Genomic DNA, 20,702 nt, shown 5'->3' on the forward strand with positions numbered 1-20,702 from the left:
GAGGGGGTTGGGGGGGGCGAATCCTCGAACATACGGATTGCCACTCGGGGACCTGCACAGGGTCAATAGATAGGGTGGAGCAGAAGAGGGCGACATCCTCGGGGGTCCGAATCGTGGCAGACCGACCTTCATTGGTTGCTGTAATGCTGAATGGAAATCCCCATCTATATTTGATATTGCTTTTACGGAGGGCATCAGTTAAGGGCTTTAATTGACGTCTAGACTGTAAGGTGTGACGAGAAAGATCTTGGAAAACCTGGATAGGTGAGCCATTGAAGTCTAGGTCTCCGGCGTTCCGGAGTTTCCTAATTATCTCGTCTTTTTGGCTATAGTAGTGAAGACGGCAAATAATGTCTCTTGGTCGTTCGGACTGCAGGCCCCTGGGGCGCAGCGCTCTGTGTGCCCTGTCGAAGACAATGGGGGCGTTTGGGTCGGTTTCCAGGACTGCACCGAAAATCTTGTTGAGGACATCTGGGATGCTTTGCTGTGGTATGTCTTCAGGGATGCCCCTCACCCGCAGGTTGTTCCTGCGACCCCTGTTGTCTATATCATCAAGATGGTCGTGCAGGCTCTGAATCTCCTCCGCCTGGAGTCTGATAGTATCCACCAATGCGTGTTGAAAAGCGTTGGATTCATCACCCCTAGTCTCCAATGTTTCGATACGAGAGCCCAGCTGAGTCAGGTCAGACCGAAGTGAGGACACCTCAGAGTGGACCACGTCCCGAAGTTTACTTTCCAAAGATGTGAAGTCTGCCTTAGTGGGCAAGGTCTGTAAGAGGTTGAGGACTTTCTGCATATCTTGCTGTCCAGCGGAGTTCCTATCTGGTGTAGTCACCCTGGTTTCGCCTTGCGTCTCCGACCTCTCGGATTGAGCCGGGGAGGAAGGCGTCGATGGAGTCGACATATCTGTATCTTTCCGGAGATTGAGATATCTCCTTAGGTCTGAGCGGGGGGTAACTTCAGACTGACAAGCAGAGGTTTTCACTCCCCTACGTTTCCTGCGACTCATGGGTAATAGGAAGGGGATAGGAGCGTCGGATCCTGCACGACTAGAGCTGGAGCAGGGGTATTGGGCGGCTCAGTACCACAGATCACACCTTTATCACTCCCTCGGTCCCATATCCCAAAGCTAGGGGCTGATATTCACAGATCACTACGTCGCCACAATGTAGAAGAGAGTGTCAGGTGTAATGGTGGGTACGTACGGAAGATAGCATGGTTACGGGCATGTCGGAGTGGTTGCGTTATCGTGTCGGGTCTAGCGGAAGACTATAGAATCAACGAGACAGATCCGTGGTCGTTTTGGTGGTAGTACGTGTCAGAAGGTGTCAGCCATCACTCCTCGAGACGGCCTTACATGACTGCCGGAGGAGGCATCTATTTCCGTTGGGGTGGGGACATGATGGTCACACGGCGGTGACCACTTGTAGGCAAGTTGTTTTGTTATAATACAGGCAAGTGTGACAGAGGGGGAGGTGAGATTCAATAAGGACCCACAAGGGGGAGCTTCAGTTCCCTATGTCAGGCAAAGAGCGTGTAGTCAGGTTTAATTCCTCTCATATAACTAGTGAAGTGGCTGGAATTCTGTGCCAACAGCACCTGTCACCAACACTAGAGGTGCTAGCAGGGCAGGGAATCTCCACAGGACAGCGTCTCTCAGTGTGGGCACCTTTCCAGGAATAAAGATGGCGCCGCCAGGCTCCTATCTCCCAATGCCTGTATTCTTACTCTGTGTGGGCACCTTTCCAGGAGTTAAGATGGCGCCGCCAGGCTCCTAATTTCCAGTGCCTGTATGACTGCCTCATGCAGCCCCAGCCTGCGGAAAAAGCTCGGTGGTGGTAGTGGTGGGTGTCCCAGCAGCTTATATGGGGCCTCAGACGGCGTGCGGCGAGTGCTGGAGGCAGCGGCGGCCGCGTCCGGTCCCGGGAGCGGCACCACGTGATCGGCGCCGCGCTCTCCTGCTCACGGAGTTACATGCCGGGCCCGCGGGGAGCCGCCGCTCGTAGCAGCCCAGCAGGGGGGAGACTCACAGAGGCAAGGAGAGGTGAGTGGGGGCTCCAGGAATGGAGGGGATATCTCCGGCGAGGTTCTCCGCCGCAGGGCACCGCACTTCCCATTTAATACAATATTTTTAATAACTTTGTGTATTAAACAAAGTTTGTGTACATTGAGCCATCAAAAAACAAAAGTTTCACTATCTCACTCTCACTACAAAAAGTCTGTATTTCGGAATATTTCGTATTTTGGATATTTGGATATGGGATACTCAACCTGTATATATTTTGTCAGTAAACATTATTCACAAGGGCTGGGAAACCTGCTATGGTTGTCAGATAAGTTCTGGGGAGCAGCAAAAGGTTAAACTCACCCTACCACAGCTGCACCCCATTTCCCCCAGTGGGTGCACTGTGTCAGGGATACATGTGTGCCCCCCATGTTACTAGGGCATGGTCAATAAGGGCCAAACCTATCTGGGACCCTGTAAACCGAATTTACACTGAAGCCACACTGGTGGGAGACTGACCCATCAAAGGGGTACTAAACATCAGCTCCTGACACTTCAGGTACTAGCACTATGCATCCAAATGGTTGGCCAGACTCCATCCAAAGTGTAATTCATCCCAGAGCACTGGACCGTAACATAAACTCCTGCTGCGATAATCTAAGAATGACTCCACAGCTATCTACATGGGCAGTGATTAGACTCGTTTGTGGCATTAGAAGTCTAAGCTTCCTCCTTGTATGTACCAAGAAGCCACCAGTGTGGGGGACCAGCGTCAGGTTAAAAGCACAATGGTCAGAGGCTTAGGGGGTTTGACATTCCTGAAGATCTGAGATGTTTGGCCTTTTGGAAGCCTTGGCTGCCAGGACTGGCTGGGGGTTAAAGTCCCCTTCCAGCTGACCAGGAAGATGAAGACGGATCTGGAAGTCTAGGACTATGGGGGTCATTCAGACCTGATCGCACGCTAGGTTTTTTTCGCTGCGCTGCGATCAGGTCTAAACTGCGCATGCCTATGCACCGCAATGCGCATGCGTGTCTTACAGGTACAAAGCGGATCGTTGCTGAGCGATGGATTTAATGAAGAATCCATTTGCACAGCCGGTTGCAAGGAGATTGACAGGAAGAAGGCGTTTGTGGTTGGCAACTGAACGTTTTCTGGGAGTGGTTGGAAAAACGCAGGCGTGTCCAAGCGTTTGCAGGGCGGGTGTCTGACGTCAGTTCTGGGCCCGGACAGGATGAAGTGATCGCAGTGGCTGAGTAAGTCCTGGGCAACTCAGAAACTGTACAAAACTTTTTTGCACTGCTCGGCTGCACATGCGTTCGCAGACTTGCAAAGCTGCAATACACTCCCCTATAGGCGGCGACTATCTGAACGCAGTGCTGCAAAAAGTAGCTAGCAAGTGATCAGGTCTGAATTAGGCCCTATGACCGGCTAAAGACTGATCCCTTGAGATTTGGGATCAGGCTGGTGTGGTTGCTGTTAACGCCCCCATTGGACTGCTGAGGCTCTGAAGCTGAGAAGAGGGATAGAGATTGAGTATCCTCTCTCCTCCTATCACAATCCATCGAGTCCCGGGGATGGTGAAAGCCAACTTGTACTGGATGTAGTAAGATCGAGTAGAGCCGGAAGACATTGGGCCTAATTTACACACAATTCTGAAAACGGACGCTCTTAAACGCTCTTAGGACTTTTTGCAAACTGCGCAGGCGACATCCACAACTTACAGCAGCTGTGAGCGAGTCGTACACATCTCAGTCGCTTCTCACTTACAACTGAATGTGCGTTACTGTGCGGCAGCAGGGAGGTCGCACGCAAGAGAAGCATCCCGTAGTCATGTCGTGGTCGTGTAGCCAGAGTTGCAACCCACTATAAGTTGTGTGTATGGCGTGTGCCCTCTATTTTCAGTCACATCTGCTGTACCAGGCACGGTGGGCGTGTGCAGCCAGTAAGCCGGCCATAGGCATAGGCAAACTAGGCAATTGCCTAGGGCATCTGATATGTCTAGGGGCACCAGCAGCTTCTGCTGATTAAAATGATATGTGGCATGCCTGTATTCTGTGTGTAGCATTTCATATGCAGATACAGCCACAGTCTCACACAGTATATAGGCATGCTGCATATCCTTTTAATCAGCAGAAGCTGCTTGTGCATACTAGCGACATAACAATGCAAATAAGATGCATTTTAATTTAAAAAAGGTGCCCGACGTTAGCATTGAGGCAAGATTTATGAGGACACATCTGTATCCAAGCAGAGGCAGAGGTCACAGTGTTAGTAGCAGTGTGAGTGCTGTGTGCATGTGAGTGGGTTGGTTGTGCAGTAGTGTTCAGAATATGTGTAAGGAGCATTATGTGTGTCATGTAAAAATGCATTAATAATGTGCAACATATGCGTAAGGGGCACTATGTGTGTCATTATGTGTATAAAGGCATTAATATTGTGCAGCATATGTGTAACAGGGCACTACTGTATGTGTGTCATTATGTGTATAGGGGCACTAATAATGTGCAGCAAATGTGTAGCTGGCACTATGTGTGTCATTATGTGTATAAGGGCATTAATAATGTGCAGCATATGTGTAACAGGGCACTACTGTATGTGTGTCATTATGTGTATAGAGGCACTAATAATGTGCAGCAAATGTGTAGGGGGCACTATGTGTGTCATTATGTGTATAAGGGCATTAATAATGTGCAGCATATGTGTAACAGGGTACTACTGTGTGTGTCATTATGTGTATAGGGGCACTAATAATATGCAGCACATGTGTAGGGGGCACTATGTGTGTCATTATGTGTATAAGGGCATTAATAATGTGCAGCATATGTGTAACAGGGCACTACTGTATGTGTGTCATTATGTGTATAGAGGCACTAATAATGTGCAGCAAATGTGTAGGGGGCACTATGTGTGTCATTATGTGTATAAGGGCATTAATAATGTGCGGCATATGTGTAAGGGACATTGGGGGTTATTCCGAGTTGTTCGCTCGTTGCCGATTTTTGCAACGGAGCGATTAAGGCAAAAATGCGCATGCGCATGGTACGCAGTGCGCATGCGCTAAGTATATTAGCTGAAAACTTAGTAGATTTACTCACGTCCGAACTAAGAATTTTCATCGTTGAAGTGATCGGAGTGTGATTGACAGGAAGTGGGTGTTTCTTGGCGGAAACTGACCGTTTTTTGGGAGTGTGCAAAAAAACGCAGGCGTGCCAGGATAAAACGCGGGAGTGTCTGGAGAAACGGGGGAGTGGCTGGCCGAACGCAGGGCGTGTTTGTGACGTCAAACCAGGAACGAAATGGGCTGAGCTGATCGCAGTTTAGGAGTAAGTCTCGAGCTATTCAGAAATTGCTAATAATTTTCTTTTTGCAATTCTGCTAATCTTTCGTTCGCAATTCTGCTATGCTAAGATACACTCCCAGAGGGCGGCGGCCTAGCGTGTGCAATGCTGGTAAAATCTGCTAGCGAGCGAACAACTCGGAATGAGGGCCCTTATGTGTAAAAGGGCATTAATAAAGGTTGTCATAATGTGTAAGACGCATTATGTTTATAAGGACATTAATGATGTGTCTCATATATGTAACGGGCATTACTGTGTTGAATTATGTGTATAAATGCATTACTAATGTGTGGCATTATGTGTATAAGGTGCTCTACTATGTGGCGTTGCGTATAGGGCATTACTGTGTCGTCTAATGTGAATAAAGAGCAATAGGGTGTGATGTAATGTAAATAAGGAGCAATTCAGTGTGATGTAATGTGAATAAGGAGCTCTACTGTGAGGAGTAATGTTTATAAGGTAAAGTGATACTATTGTGGGATGTAATGTGAATTATGGACACTATCGCATGATCAAATGTGAATAAAGTTGCAGTACTGTGTGGTGTAATTTGAATTGGGGTACTTTTGTGTGGCCATGCCCCTTGCCAGCAAAAACACACCCCTTTTTTGGCTGTGCGCCAAATGTGCGAACTGTTCCTATTTAAAATATAAAGGGTACAAACACCAAAATAAGGACTGTTATGGGTGAGGGGTGATGGTGCTGGGAAAGAGGTGCAAGGTCAGAGGCGGAACCAGCGGTGGTGCTAGGGGGCACCAGCCAAAATCTTGCCTAGGGCATCATATTGGTTAGGACCGGCTCTGAGCCAGTTACTAGTGACAGCGGCTGCTCTTGCGTTCACAATACTGGGAGGTGTGATAGACAAAGACAAGCAATACACACTATATGGCATTCTCTGTTTGAACCATTAATAACAACATTTGCTGCCTGAAATGTGGGAGATTGGGTCATCTCTCATATGTTGCCTGATTCTGGGTTGGTCAAGGTGGAAATACGTACAGTTCTGCATGCGCTATAGAAAGATATTGACAACTCTGTTAGCGCCGGACAAGGAGAACATACAAGAAGTACATATGTACGTACATACACGATAGGGATATGTTCCCTCTGCATGTGATGTAGAGCAAGAATATTAGAACCCTGCTGGCTGAGACAGGAACTGCATGAATCATGCATACTGGACTATACAGGTTGAGACTGCACACAGTAAAAGTACAAGTTGAATCAGCAGGCAGGAAAATGCAGGTTTGAGATTGCACGTAGGGATATGCAGGCTGAAGTGTTGCAGGCAGGCATGTAGGCTGAAGCAGAGCGGCACACTTGGACACTGGTGCAGTGGAAGTGACTGAACTTCAGACTATTCAGGCTAGTTGTATTGCTGGTAGCAGACAGGACACTGGAGCAATGAATGAGTGCTGATTGCAGCAGGGAGAACTGGAGAAGGATCCTGCTGCTGAGTAGTTCAGCGCTGGACACAGGACTGATAGTAGTAGAAGACTCTGTTGCAGTACACTGGGGAGGAACTAGAACAATTAGAAGCAAGCTCAGGAACCAGAGAACAGCTTCTGACACAGGGACCAGGAGTAGTTTCAAGACAAGTTGTACTGGCACTGGACAAGTGCAAGTGAGAGGTTTATAAAGAGGGATCTGAATGTTCATAGGCTGACTGGGTCATGTGAGCGCTGTAGCTGGAGTCTAACTGGATGATCATCTGATGAATCCAATATGGCTGCGCACATGTTACTGGAAGATCTGTAGGAACAGAGATGCTACTGAGGAATATGCTGCTGGATAAGTGCAAGTGACTGCAATAGGTGAGTGCCAGAGGGGTACGTGAAGCTAAAACCCCCCCGATATGCGACAAGCATAAGGAAGTAAATATGGAAAAGCGGACTGCAGATGCGTTAAGCTCAGAATCAGACACTATTGGTTGGGCAAAGTTACAGCTCAGGCACAGGAAGAAGCATTGTGTAACAAGCAAGAAGCATTCCATGTAAAGGACTTCTCCCCTGGAACTATACTGACAACACCGAGATCACCTCACACTTGCCGACTTTCTGGGTGCCCACTCAGTCGTCACAACAAGGGGTGTGGCATCAGCATAGGTGGGAGGTGTGGGGACATGGAGGCACGATCGCATCCCTGCCCCGCTATACAATGCCCAGATTAAATTGGGGGTGGGGCTACAATGACGCATTTCAGCGTGAATGCATCATTACCCCACCTACTTTTGCTCGGTAAGTGGGCAGCGGCGGGGGTGTGCAGGCAGCTGCGGGTGGGTGGAGGCCGCTTCCTGGAGACTTGCCCGCTTTTCTGGGTGGCCTGTAGTGCCACACAATTTTTGGGAGCCTCCCAGCCGTTTCGGGAGAAAAGGCAAGTATGCATCACCAACACACAACTAACGTGAGGAAAGGCGCATAGTCACATAGAACACCACTAGTTCAGAAGAAGCATTTCTTGATAGCCCCCTCTCCCCCTGATATACAGTACTGTGCCAAAGTTTTAGGCAGGTGTGGAATTCATGCTGCAACGTAAGAATGCTTTCAAAATACAAGTGTTAATATAGTTTATTTTTATCAATTAACAAAATGCAAAGTGAAGGAACAGACGAGAAAATAAATCAGATCTATATTTGGTGTGACCGCTCTTTGCCTTCAAAACAGCATCAATTCAATTCTTCTAGGTACACTTGCACACAGTTTCTGAAGGAACTCGGCAGGGAGGTTGTTACAAACATCTTGGAGAACTAACCACAGATCTTCTGTGGATGTAGCTTGCTCAGATCCTTCTGTCTCTTCATGTAATCCCAGACAGACTCGATGATGTTGAGATCAGGGCTCTGTGGAGGCCATATCTTCACTTCCAGGACTTCTTGTTCTAAGATAGTTCTTAATGACATTGGCTGTTGGGAGGTTGGGGTCGTTGTCCTGCTGAAGAATAAATTGGAGCAAATCAGACGCCTCCCTGATGGTATTGCATGATGGATAAGTACCTGCATGTATTGCTCAACATTGAGGACACCATTAAGACCAAAATCCTAACTCCATTTGTTGAAATGCAGCCCCAAACTTGCAAGGAACTTCCACCATGCTTCCCTGTTGCCTGCAGACACTCATTATTGTACCGCTCTCCAGCCCTTCTGTGAACAATCTGCCGTCTGTTACAGCCAAATACTTCACATTTTGACTCATCCGCCCAGAGCACCTGCTGCCGTGTTTCTGTACCCCAGTTCCTATGTTTTCCTGCAAAGAGTCGCTTGCTCTTGTTTCCACATCAAATATATGGCTTTTTAGACGCAATACTTCCATGAAGATCACTTCTGGGCAGACTTCTCCGAACACTAGATGGGTGTACTTGGTTCCCACTGGTTTCACCCAGTTCTGAGCTGATGGCACTGATGGATATTTTCTGATTTGGGGGGGAAGAAAGCATGATGTGTCTTTCATCTGATGCACTAAGTTTCCTTGGCCAACCACTGGTCTATGGTCCTCAATGTTGCCCGTTGCTTTGTGCTTCAATGCCGAGATAAACAGGCAACACCATCAGGGAGGCGTCTGATAGGCTCCAAAGCTATTCTTCAGCAGGACAACAACCCAGAACATATAGTCAATGTCATTAAGAACTATTTTCAGCGTAAAGAAGAACAAGGAGTCCTGGAAGTGATGATATGGCCTCTTCAGAGCCCTGATCTCAACATCATCGAGTCTGTCTTGGATTACATGAAGAGACAGAAAGATTTGAGCAAGTCTACATCCACAGAAGATCTGTTGTTAGGTCTCCAAAATGTCTGGAACAACCTCCATGCCGAGGTTGTGTGCAAGTGTACCTAGAAGAATTGATGCTGTTTTGAAAGCAGAGGGTGGTCGACTTACTTTGCAGCATTTTATCCACACCTGCCTAAAATGTTTGGACAGTACTGTATATTGGGCCTAATTCAGACCTGATCGTACATGTGTGAAAAAATGCACATCTAAGATCAAAATCTCTGACATGAGGCGAGACGCCCAGCACAGGGCTAGTCCACCCCGCATGCCAGGCCCTACCCCCCACCCCCACGCAGATGTGCGACAGCATCGCACAGCGGCAATACTTTTGCACCTGCTGAGTAGCTCTCTGCCTACGCACTCTACCCATGTTTAGGGTCGCCGCTGACACCCCCTGCGACCAACTCTGCTTGTCAATCAGGCAGAGGCGATTGCACCAGTTCTGGCCCATTGTGTCCCCTCTTGTATATTCCTCTCCTCTTCCACAACACACAAGACCAGCACCAGTGCTCCTTTCTGGAATTTACACCAGCATGCTGAGACAGTGAGGTGCGCTCATAGTACTCTGTTACCAGTGCAGAGTGCGGTGCTCTCATAGTACTCTGTTACCAGTGCAGAGTGCGGTGCTGTCATAGTACTCTGTTACCAGAGCAGAGTGCGGTGCGCTCATAGTACTCTGTTACCAGTGCAGAGTGCGGTGCTCTCATAGTACACTGTTACCAGAGCAGAGTGCGGTGCGCTCATAGTACTCTGTTACCAGTGCATAGTGCGGTGCGCTCATAGTACTCTGTTACCAGTGCATAGTGCGGTGCGCTCATAGTACTCTGTTACCAGTGCATAGTGCGGTGCGCTCATAGTACTCTGTTACCAGTGCATAGTGCGGTGCGCTCATAGTACTCTGTTACCAGTGCATAGTGCGGTGCGCTCATAGTACTCTGTTACCAGTGCAGAGTGCGGTGCTCTCATAGTACACTGTTACCAGAGCAGAGTGCGGTGCGCTCATAGTACTCTGTTACCAGTGCAGAGTGCGGTGCTCTCATAGTACACTGTTACCAGTGCATAGTGCGGTGCGCTCATAGTACTCTGTTACCAGTGCATAGTGCGGTGCGCTCATAGTACTCTGTTACCAGTGCATAGTGCGGTGCGCTCATAGTACTCTGTTACCAGTGCATAGTGCGGTGCGCTCATAGTACTCTGTTACCAGCGCAGAGTGCGGTGCTCTCATAGTACACTGTTACCAGAGCAGAGTGCGGTGCGCTCATAGTACTCTGTTACCAGTGCATAGTGCGGTGCGCTCATAGTACACTGTTACCAGTGCAGAGTGCGGTGCTCTCATAGTACACTGTTACCAGTGCAGAGTGCGGTGCGCTCATAGTACACCATTACCAGTGCAGAGTGCGGTGCTCTCATAGTACACTGTTACCAGTGCAGAGTGCGGTGCGCTCATAGTACACCATTACCAGTGCAGAGTGCGGTGCGCTCATAGTACTCTGTTACCAGTGCATAGTGCGGTGCGCTCATAGTACTCTGTTACCAGTGCAGAGTGCGGTGCGCTCATAGTACACTGTTACCAGTGCAGAGTGCGGTGCGCTCATAGTACTCTGTTACCAGTGCAGAGTGCGGTGCGCTCATAGTACTCTGTTACCAGTGCAGAGTGCGGTGCTCTCATAGTACACTGTTACCAGTGCAGAGTCCGATGCTCTCATAGTACACTGTTACCAGTGCAGAGTGCGGTGCTCTCATAGTACACTGTTACCAGTGCAGAGTGCGGTGCGCTCATAGTACTCTGTTACCAGTGCATAGTGCGGTGCGCTCATAGTACACCGTTACCAGTGCAGAGTGCGGTGCTCTCATAGTACACTGTTACCAGTGCAGAGTGCGGTGCGCTCATAGTACTCTGTTACCAGTGCATAGTGCGGTGCGCTCATAGTACACCGTTACCAGTGCAGAGTGCGGTGCTCTCATAGTACACTGTTACCAGTGCAGAGTGCGGTGCTCTCATAGTACACTGTTACCAGTGCAGAGTGCGGTGCTCTCATAGTACTCTGTTACCAGTGCATAGTGCGGTGCGCTCATAGTACACTGTTACCAGTGCAGAGTCCGGTGCTCTCATAGTACACTGTTACCAGTGCAGAGTCCGGTGCTCTCATAGTACACTGTTACCAGTGCAGAGTGCGGTGCTCTCATAGTACACTGTTACCAGTGCAGAGTGCGGTGCTCTCATAGTACACTGTTACCAGTGCAGAGTGCGGTGCTCTCATAGTACACCATTACCAGTGCAGAGTGCGGTGCTCTCATAGTACACTGTTACCAGTGCAGAGTGCGGTGCTCTCATAGTACACTGTTACCAGTGCAGAGTGCGGTGCTCTCATAGTACACCATTACCAGTGCAGAGTGCGGTGCTCTCATAGTACACCATTACCAGTGCAGAGTGCGGTGCTCTCATAGTACACTGTTACCAGTGCAGAGTGCGGTGCGCTCATAGTACACTGTTACCAGTGCAGAGTGCGGTGCGCTCATAGTACACTGTTACCAGTGCAGAGTGCGGTGCTCTCATAGTACACTGTTACCAGTGCAGAGTGCGGTGCTCTCATAGTACACTGTTACCAGTGCAGAGTGCGGTGCTCTCATAGTACACTGTTACCAGTGCAGAGTGCGGTGCTCTCATAGTACACTGTTACCAGTGCAGAGTGCGGTGCGCTCATAGTACTCTGTTACCAGTGCATAGTGCGGTGCGCTCATAGCACTCTGTTACCAGTGCATAGTGCGGTGCGCTCATAGTACACTGTTACCAGTGCAGAGTGCGGTGCTCTCATAGTACACTGTTACCAGTGCAGAGTGCGGTGCGCTCATAGTACTCTGTTACCAGTGCAGAGTGCGGTGCTCTCATAGTACACTGTTACCAGTGCAGAGTGCGGTGCGCTCATAGTACTCTGTTACCAGTGCAGAGTGCGGTGCTCTCATAGTACACCATTACCAGTGCAGAGTGCGGTGCTCTCATAGTACACTGTTACCAGTGCAGAGTGCGGTGCTCTCATAGTACACTGTTACCAGTGCAGAGTGCGGTGCGCTCATAGTACTCTGTTACCAGTGCATAGTGCGGTGCGCTCATAGTACTCTGTTACCAGTGCAGAGTGCGGTGCTCTCATAGTACACTGTTACCAGTGCAGAGTGCGGTGCTCTCATAGTACACTGTTACCAGTGCAGAGTGCGGTGCTCTCATAGTACACCGTTACCAGTGCAGAGTGCGGTGCTCTCATATTACACCGTTACCAGTGCAGAGTGCGGTGCTCTCATAGTACACTGTTACCAGTGCAGAGTGCGGTGCTCTCATATTACACTGTTACCAGAGCAGAGTGCGGTGCTCGCAGCCACTGCTGTACATCAGAGCCATGTTCTGCTGCCATACTGCCACCCTGTTTCTGACACCCTCCACTTTACTTGTGGCCACAGTTGCTTATAAACGCTACATGTGTGCCAGGGTTGTATCCTGTGTTACCCTGACCCAGCATTATACCCTGTGTTACCCTGACCCTTACCCAGCATTATACCCTGTGTTACCCTGACCCTGATCCAGCATTATATCCTGTGTTACCCTGACCCTGACCCGGCATTATATCCTGTGTTACCCTGACCCAGCATTATACTCTGTGTTACCCTGACCCAGCATTATACCCTGTGTTACCCTGACCCAGCATTATGTCCTGTGTTACCCTGACCCCGACCCGGCACTATACCCTGTGTTACCCTGACCCAGCATTATACCCTTTGTTACCCTGATCCAGCATTATATCCTGTGTTACCCTGACCCAGCATTATACCCTGTGTTACCCTGACCCAGCATTATACCCTGTGTTACACTGACCCTGATCCAGCATTATACCCTGTGTTACGCTGACCCAGCATTATACTCTGTGTTACCCTGACCCAGCAATATACCCTGTGTTACCCTAACCCAGCATTATACTCTGTGTTACCCTGACCCAGCACTATACCCTGTGTTACCCTGACCCGGCATTATATCCTGTGTTACCCTGACACAGCATTATACCCTGTGTTACCCTGACCCTGATCCAGCATTATACCCTGTGTTACCCTGACCCTGACCCAGTATTATATCCTGTGTTACCCTGACCCAAACCCAGCATTATACCATGTGTTACACTAACTCAGCGTTATACCCTGTGTTACACTGACCCAGCATTATACCCTGTGTTACCCTGACCCTGAATTATACCCTGTGTTACCCTGACCCAGCATTATACCCTATGTTACCAAGACCCTGAGCCAGCATTATATCCTGTGTTACCCTGACCCAGCATTATACCCTGTGTTACCCTGACCCAACATTATACTCTGTGTTACCCTGACCCTGAGCCAGCATTATATCCTGTGTTACCCTGACCCTGACCCGGCATTATATCCTGTGTTACCCAGCATTATACCCTGTTACCCTGACCCAGCATTATACCCTGTGTTACCCTGACCCAGCATTATACCCTGTGTTACCCTGACCCTGAGCTGGCATTATACCCTGTGTTACCCTGACCCTGGACCAGCATTATTTCCTGTGTTACCCTGACCCTGAGCTGGCATTATACCCTGTGTTACCCTGACCCTGGGCCAGCATTATATCCTGTGTTACCCTGACCCTGACCCAGCATTATATCCTGTGTTACCCTGACCCTGACCCAGCATTATATTCTGTATTACTCTGACCCTGACCCAGCATTATATCCTGTGTTACCCTGACCCTGAGCCAGCATTATACCCTGTGTTACCCTGTCCCAGAATTATACCCTTTGTTACCCTGACCCAGCATTATACCCTGTGTTACCCTGACCCTTACCCAGCATTATACCCTGTGTTACCCTGACCTAGCATTATACCCTGTGTTACCCTGACCCAGCATTATACCCTGTGTTACCCTGACCCAGCATTATGTCCTGTGTTACCCTGACCCCGACCCGGCACTATACCCTGTGTTACCCTGACCCAGCATTATACCCTTTGTTACCCTGACCCAGCATTATATCCTGTGTTACCCTGACCCAGCATTATACCCTGTGTTACACTGACCCTGATCCAGCATTATACCCTGTGTTACGCTGACCCAGCATTATACTCTGTGTTACCCTGACCCAGCAATATACCCTGTGTTACCCTAACCCAGCATTATACTCTGTGTTACCCTGACCCAGCACTATACCCTGTGTTACCCTGACCCGGCATTATATCCTGTGTTACCCTGACACAGCATTATACCCTGTGTTACCCTGACCCTGATACAGCATTATACCCTGTTTTACCCTGACCCTGACCCAGTATTATATCCTGTGTTACCCTGACCCAAACCCAGCATTATACCATGTGTTACACTAACTCAGCGTTATACCCTGTGTTACACTGACCCAGCATTATACCCTGTGTTACCCTGACCCTGAATTATACCCTGTGTTTCCCTGACCCAGCATTATACCCTGACCCAGCATTATATCCTGTGTTACCCTGACCAAGCATTATACCCTGTGTTACCCTGACCCAGCATTATACCCTATGTTACCCTGACCCTGAGCCAGCATTATATCCTGTGTTACCCTGACCCAGCATTATATCCTGTGTTACCCTCACCCAGCATTATATCCTGTGTTACCCTGACCCTGACCCAGCATTATATTCTGTATTACTCTGACCCTGACCCAGCATTATATCCTGTGTTACCCTGACCCTGAGCCAGCATTATATCCTGTTACCCTGACCCAGCATTATACCCTGTGTTACCCTGTCCCAGAATTATACCCTTTGTTACCCTGACCCTGACCAAGCATGATATCCTGTGTTACCCTGACCCTGAGCCGGCATTATACCCTGTGTTATCCATTCCTGACCCAGCATTATACCCTGTGTTACCCTGACCCTGACCCAGCATTATATCCTGTGTTACTCTGACCCTGACCCAGCATTATATCCTGTGTTACTCTGACCCTGGCCCAGCATTATACCCTGTGTTACCCTAGCCCAGCATTATATCCTGTGTTACCCTGACCCTGACCCAGCATTATACCCTGTTACCCTGACCCTGGCCCAGCATTATATCCTGTGTTACCCTGACCCTGACCCAGCATTATATCCTGTGTTACCCTGACCCAGCATTATATCCTGTGTTACCCTGACCCAGCATTATATCCTATGAAACCCTGACCCGGCATTATACCCTGTGTTACCCTGACCCCCCATTATATCTTGTATTACCCTGATCCTTACCCAGCATTATACCCTGTGTTACACTGACCTTGACCCAGCATTATATCCTGTGTTACCCTGACACTGACCCAGCATTATATCCTGTGTTACCCTGACCCTGATCCAGCATTATATCCTGTATTACCCTGACCCTGACCCAGCATTATATCCTGTGTTACCCTGACCCAGCATTATATCCTGTTACCAGTGCAGAGTGCGGTGCGCTCATAGTACACCATTACCAGTGCAGAGTGCGGTGCGCTCATAGTACTCTGTTACCAGTGCATAGTGCGGTGCGCTCATAGTACACCGTTACCAGCGCAGAGTGCGGTGCTCTCATAGTACACCGTTACCAGTGCAGAGTGCGGTGCTCTCATAGTACACTGTTACCAGTGCAGAGTCCGGTGCTCTCATAGTACACTGTTACCAGTGCAGAGTCCGGTGCTCTCATAGTACACTGTTACCAGTGCAGAGTGCGGTGCTCTCATAGGTGGTCATTCCGAGTTATTAGCTCGGTATTTTTTTTCGCATCGCAGCGATTTTCCGCTTATTGCGCATGCGCAATGTTCGCACTGCGACTGCGCCAAGTAAAATTGCTATGCAGTTAGGATTTTTACTCACCGCATTACGAGGTTTTTTCTTCGTTCTGGTGATCGTAATGTGATTGACAGGAAGTGGGTGTTTCTGGGCGGAAACTGGCCGTTTTATGGGCGTGTGCGAAAAAACGCTACCGTTTCTGGGAAAAACGCGGGAGTGGCTGGAGAAACGGAGGAGTGTCTGGGCGAACGCTGGGTGTGTTTGTGACGTCAAACCAGGAACGACAAGCACTGAACTGATCGTACTGGAAGAGTAAGTCTCGAGTTACTCAGAAACTGCACAGAGAAGTCTTTTCGCAATATTGCAAATCTTTCGTTCGCAATTTTAAGAAGCTAAGATTCACTCCCAGTAGGCGGTGGCTTAGCGTGTGCAAAGCTGCTAAAAGCAGCTTGCGAGCGAACATGAATGACCACCATAGTACACTGTTACCAGTGCAGAGTGCGGTGCTCTCATAGTACACTGTTACCAGTGCAGAGTGCGGTGCGCTCATAGTACTCTGTTACCAGTGCAGAGTGCGGTGCTCTCATAGTACACTGTTACCAGTGCAGAGTGCGGTGCTCTCATAGTACACTGTTACCAGTGCAGAGTGCGGTGCTCTCATAGTACACTGTTACCAGTGCAGAGTGCGGTGCGCTCATAGTACTCTGTTACCAGTGCATAGTGCGGTGCGCTCATAGTACACTGTTACCAGTGCAGAGTGCGGTGCTCTCATAGTACACTGTTACCAGTGCAGAGTGCGGTGCGCTCATAGTACTCTGTTACCAGTGCAGAGTGCGGTGCTCTCATAGTACACTGTTACCAGTGCAGAGTGCGGTGCGCTCATAGTACTCTGTTACCAGTGCAGAGTGCGGTGCTCTCATAGTACACCATTACCAGTGCAGAGTGCGGTGCTCTCATAGTACACTGTTACCAGTGCAGAGTGCGGTGCGCTCATAGTACTCTGTTACCAGTGCATAGTGCGGTGCGCTCATAGTACTCTGTTACCAGTGCAGAGTGCGGTGCTCTCATAGTACACTGTTACCAGTGCAGAGTGCGGTGCTCTCATAGTACACTGTTACCAGTGCAGAGTGCGGTGCTCTCATAGTACACTGTTACCAGTGCAGAGTGCGGTGCTCTCATAGTACACCGTTACCAGTGCAGAGTGCGGTGCTCTCATATTACACCGTTACCAGTGCAGAGTGCGGTGCTCTCATAGTACACTGTTACCAGTGCAGAGTGCGGTGCTCTCATATTACACCGTTACCAGTGCAGAGTGCGGTGCTCTCATAGTACACTGTTACCAGTGCAGAGTGCGGTGCTCTCATAGTACACTGTTACCAGTGCAGAGTGCGGTGCTCTCATAGTACACTGTTACCAGTGCAGAGTGCGGTGCTCTCATATTACACCGTTACCAGTGCAGAGTGCGGTGCTCTCATAGTACACTGTTACCAGTGCAGAGTGCGGTGCTCTCATAGTACACCGTTACCAGTGCAGAGTGCGGTGCTCTCATAGTACACTGTTACCAGTGCAGAGTGCGGTGCTCTCATAGTACACTGTTACCAGTGCAGAGTGCGGTGCTCTCATATTACACCGTTACCAGTGCAGAGTGCGGTGCTCTCATAGTACACCGTTACCAGTGCAGAGTGCGGTGCTCTCATATTACACCGTTACCAGTGCAGAGTGCGGTGCTCTCATAGTACACTGTTACCAGTGCAGAGTGCGGTGCTCTCATATTACACTGTTACCAGAGCAGAGTGCGGTGCTCGCAGCCACTGCTGTACATCAGAGCCATGTTCTGCTGCCATACTGCCGCCCTGTGTCTGACACCCTCCACTTTACTTGTGGCCACAGTTTCTTATAAACGCTACATGTGTGCCAGGGTTGTATCCTGTGTTACCCTGACCCAGCATTATACCCTGTGTTACCCTGACCCTTACCCAGCATTATACCCTGTGTTACCCTGACCCTGATCCAGCATTATATCCTGTGTTACCCTGACCCTGACCCGGCATTATATCCTGTGTTACCCTGACCCAGCATTATACTCTGTGTTACCCTGACCCAGCATTATACCCTGTGATACCCTGACCCAGCATTATGTCCTGTGTTACCCTGACCCCGACCCGGCACTATACCCTGTGTTACCCTGACCCAGCATTATACCCTTTGTTACCCTGATCCAGCATTATATCCTGTGTTACCCTGACCCAGCATTATACCCTGTGTTACCCTGACCCAGCATTATACCCTGTGTTACACTGACCCTGATCCAGCATTATACCCTGTGTTACGCTGACCCAGCATTATACTCTGTGTTACCCTGACCCAGCAATATACCCTGTGTTACCCTAACCCAGCATTATACTCTGTGTTACCCTGACCCAGCACTATACCCTGTGTTACCCTGACCCGGCATTATATCCTGTGTTACCCTGACACAGCATTATACCCTGTGTTACCCTGACCCTGATCCAGCATTATACCCTGTGTTACCCTGACCCTGACCCAGTATTATATCCTGTGTTACCCTGACCCAAACCCAGCATTATACCATGTGTTACACTAACTCAGCGTTATACCCTGTGTTACACTGACCCAGCATTATACCCTGTGTTACCCTGACCCTGAATTATACCCTGTGTTACCCTGACCCAGCATTATACCCTATGTTACCCAGACCCTGAGCCAGCATTATATCCTGTGTTACCCTGACCCAGCATTATACCCTGTGTTACCCTGACCCAACATTATACTCTGTGTTACCCTGACCCTGAGCCAGCATTATATCCTGTGTTACCCTGACCCTGACCCGGCATTATATCCTGTGTTACCCAGCATTATACCCTGTTACCCTGACCCAGCATTATACCCTGTGTTACCCTGACCCAGCATTATACCCTGTGTTACCCTGACCCTGAGCTGGCATTATACCCTGTGTTACCCTGACCCTGGGCCAGCATTATTTCCTGTGTTACCCTGACCCTGAGCTGGCATTATACCCTGTGTTACCCTGACCCTGGGCCAGCATTATATCCTGTGTTACCCTGACCCTGACCCAGCATTATATCCTGTGTTACCCTGACCCTGACCCAGCATTATATTCTGTATTACTCTGACCCTGACCCAGCATTATATCCTGTGTTACCCTGACCCTGAGCCAGCATTATACCCTGTGTTACCCTGTCCCAGAATTATACCCTTTGTTACCCTGACCCAGCATTATACCCTGTGTTACCCTGACCCTTACCCAGCATTATACCCTGTGTTACCCTGACCTAGCATTATACCCTGTGTTACCCTGACCCAGCATTATACCCTGTGTTACCCTGACCCAGCATTATGTCCTGTGTTACCCTGACCCCGACCCGGCACTATACCCTGTGTTACCCTGACCCAGCATTATACCCTTTGTTACCCTGACCCAGCATTATATCCTGTGTTACCCTGACCCAGCATTATACCCTGTGTTACACTGACCCTGATCCAGCATTATACCCTGTGTTACGCTGACCCAGCATTATACTCTGTGTTACCCTGACCCAGCAATATACCCTGTGTTACCCTAACCCAGCATTATACTCTGTGTTACCCTGACCCAGCACTATACCCTGTGTTACCCTGACCCGGCATTATATCCTGTGTTACCCTGACACAGCATTATACCCTGTGTTACCCTGACCCTGATACAGCATTATACCCTGTTTTACCCTGACCCTGACCCAGTATTATATCCTGTGTTACCCTGACCCAAACCCAGCATTATACCATGTGTTACACTAACTCAGCGTTATACCCTGTGTTACACTGACCCAGCATTATACCCTGTGTTACCCTGACCCTGAATTATACCCTGTGTTTCCCTGACCCAGCATTATACCCTGACCCTGACCCAGCATTATATCCTGTGTTACCCTGACCAAGCATTATACCCTGTGTTACCCTGACCCAGCATTATACCCTATGTTACCCTGACCCTGAGCCAGCATTATATCCAGTGTTACCCTGACCCAGCATTATATCCTGTGTTACCCTGACCCAGCATTATATCCTGTGTTACCCTGACCCTGACCCAGCATTATATTCTGTATTACTCTGACCCTGACCCAGCATTATATCCTGTGTTACCCTGACCCTGAGCCAGCATTATATCCTGTTACCCTGACCCAGCATTATACCCTGTGTTACCCTGTCCCAGAATTATACCCTTTGTTACCCTGACCCTGACCAAGCATGATATCCTGTGTTACCCTGACCCTGAGCCGGCATTATACCCTGTGTTATCCATTCCTGACCCAGCATTATACCCTGTGTTACCCTGACCCTGACCCAGCATTATATCCTGTGTTACTCTGACCCTGACCCAGCATTATATCCTGTGTTACTCTGACCCTGGCCCAGCATTATACCCTGTGTTACCCTAGCCCAGCATTATATCCTGTGTTACCCTGACCCTGACCCAGCATTATACCGTTACCCTGACCCTGGCCCAGCATTATATCCTGTGTTACCCTGACCCTGACCCAGCATTATATCCTGTGTTACCCTGACCCAGCATTATATCCTGTGTTACCCTGACCCAGCATTATATCCTATGAAACCCTGACCCGGCATTATACCCTGTGTTACCCTGACCCCCCATTATATCTTGTATTACCCTGATCCTTACCCAGCATTATACCCTGTGTTACACTGACCTTGACCCAGCATTATATCCTGTGTTACCCTGACACTGACCCAGCATTATATCCTGTGTTACCCTGACCCTGATCCAGCAT

General features: G+C 49.2%; 1 protein-coding gene across 2 annotated transcripts in view; it reads right to left on the reverse strand.

The window, feature by feature from the left end:
* The window catches only part of GAS2 (growth arrest specific 2), a 185,810-nt gene that overhangs the window by 95,334 nt on the left and 69,774 nt on the right, over positions 1-20,702 (reverse strand). The gene's annotated exons all lie outside the window — the stretch shown is intronic.

The sequence above is a fragment of the Pseudophryne corroboree genome, chromosome 11, assembly GCF_028390025.1.
Source record: "Pseudophryne corroboree isolate aPseCor3 chromosome 11, aPseCor3.hap2, whole genome shotgun sequence".
Lineage (NCBI taxonomy): Eukaryota > Metazoa > Chordata > Amphibia > Anura > Myobatrachidae > Pseudophryne > Pseudophryne corroboree.